The following is a 2052-nucleotide window of genomic DNA, read 5'->3' as shown; positions in this document are numbered from 1 at the left end:
AGTTTTTTTTTTGTAACAAAAGCATGAAAAATGGTCTAAAGCTGAAAACACAGTAGGTGGAAGCTACTCCGACTCAAAATCTTTCAATCCATTCATCAATGACAAAACTTTAGGATTTACTTTATTTTTCTTCTGTTTTTGTTTGACTGCACCGATTCCTAAAAAAAAACTGCAAGAAAAGTACAAATTATAAGTCATCAAGAATACACTGTCTTCTGAAATGCAAGGCAATTGCCTATAGTGAGAATTTTATACAGTATAATATTAAAAAGAGAAGTTGGTTTGGTTGATTGTTGCGTGTTGTTTACATTACAAACCTGAGGATGTGACTTTGAACGGACTCTGCCCATTCAGGATTTTTACTGCATATTTCCGTGCAGAAAGAAGTCAAAACTTACAAGCAAATTACAAGCAAAAATTACACTTTATAATTTATACAAACATTGTGGGAGACGATAACAATATTATGTTAAAGAGGTAGCAGCCGCAGTGTTAATGGAACCTAATAAATACTATACAAAAAAGTGATGTTTTTACTGTTATTAGTAGTGTGAGTGGCTTTACTAGCAACAAGCCCAACATACAAAAATCATCAAAATTTCCTATCAAACTTTAATGGAGAGTTGTAATGTGCCTATTCAGTGAGTGTTATCCATTAGATTACAACTATAAATCACAATATTTTAACACCTAAACTGGACAAATAGAATATTTTTTATCAATGATGTCCTTACCGATCAATCCACTCTAAGGTGGCTTCTGTGGCTCGTGGATATTGGATGTTGAAATTGTAATAACTTGAAATAATCAAGCCTAGGGCCTTGATGGCTGATGTTGTTTCCAATACAACTTTCCCATCAATTGCAATCAATTAATTATTTGCCATAAAGGGTGATGAGCCTATGTGGAATAAAAATAGGTATTTTTAATAGAACAAGATTCAATAATGATTAATAAATCTTAAATACTGAGATTTAATTCAACTGGTGTCATTTGCTGTCAATATATGCAGTCTGTGAGAAGTGTTTAAATTGTTGTATTTTATGTATTAAATTCAACTATATAATAAACAAATGAAAATATAATTTAGGTTCACCTTTTGACATTTAACATTTAGGACTGTTTTTAGATGAGATCTATTTAGTGCATGCCCTTGAAATTCTGAAGTATAATTATTTTGCATGGGATTCTTTCATTGGTTATTAGGAAGAAGAGTGTACAACATTTCAACCAAGGCAATTCAACACAATAACGCACATCTGCGCTCTAGAACATAGCGCGTGCGTACAGTCCTTTGATCTTTTCTGTGGCATCGACAATCCGATACTAGTTGCAAATATAGCTGCCAATTATTAGTCTAAGCATACAATACGTTTCGTGGGGTCAATTACTAGTTCATCAATTTTGGATACTTCCCAATATTTGTTACATCTGATTCCTTTTGATCACATGTTTGTTAAGTGCTTCTTCAAACTGAAATTGTATTTGCGAAAATTAACCAACAAAATAAAAAGTTATAGCATATCAAAATTTACAATTTTTGTAAAATTTTATGTTCTTACATAACATTAAATTAAAGGTGCACAAAATGAGCATTTTACCATATACAGAACATTAATTTATTTTTTTGGCAAAGTGAGTCTTATGAACCACCGGACACCACCTCATTGGTAAAATTTGTGTTGAAATAACCATATAAATTTATTCTAACCATTATGCATAAAGTCATTAGGCCTTTGTAATCTCCACACAACACGCGATTATCATGGCAACTGACAATGCGTTGGGTAATTTGTCACACACGCTGATGGTTATTATGGTATGTATGCTATGGGGAGTGCGGCGCGCAGAATGTCGATGCCAGAGTTATTTCCTTTGATGTCCCAAAATGTGCATCCTTGTGTTGAATTGCCTTGTTTCAACCAATTTACTTTATTATCAGTAAATTTGTTATTTTAAATTTTTAAAATGACAGCGTGGCAGTTTAGTTAGTGACTTGAAAATCATGTATACATGAAGCATCACCATCTCTCTATCTTTGTGTGTGGTGTC

The 2052-nt window shown here is 32.6% G+C and overlaps 1 protein-coding gene across 3 annotated transcripts in view; it reads right to left on the bottom strand.

Annotated features, from left to right (window-relative positions):
* Nucleotides 1-8: 8 nt before the first annotated feature.
* Nucleotides 9-2052, bottom strand: part of LOC117110080 — an 8936-nt gene continuing 6892 nt past the window's right edge. The window contains exons 2-4 of one of the 3 annotated variants that reach the window (XR_004445621.1): nt 735-900; nt 665-666; nt 9-169 (exon numbers count right to left, since the gene is read on the bottom strand). The gene's annotated coding sequence lies outside the window, so the exon portion shown is untranslated. Of the gene's footprint in view, nt 170-193; nt 216-664; nt 667-734; nt 901-2052 lie in introns of those variants that run through there. The other 2 variants (XR_004445620.1, XR_004445622.1) reach the window with 2 other exon arrangements.

This window comes from Anneissia japonica, unplaced genomic scaffold (genome assembly GCF_011630105.1).
Source record: "Anneissia japonica isolate Jap-2015-1 unplaced genomic scaffold, ASM1163010v1 scaffold287588_len240510_cov160, whole genome shotgun sequence".
In the NCBI taxonomy this organism is placed as follows: domain Eukaryota; kingdom Metazoa; phylum Echinodermata; class Crinoidea; order Comatulida; family Comatulidae; genus Anneissia; species Anneissia japonica.
The sequence above is the reverse complement of the archived record's forward strand: the minus strand, read 5'-3'. Positions and strand labels throughout refer to the sequence as shown.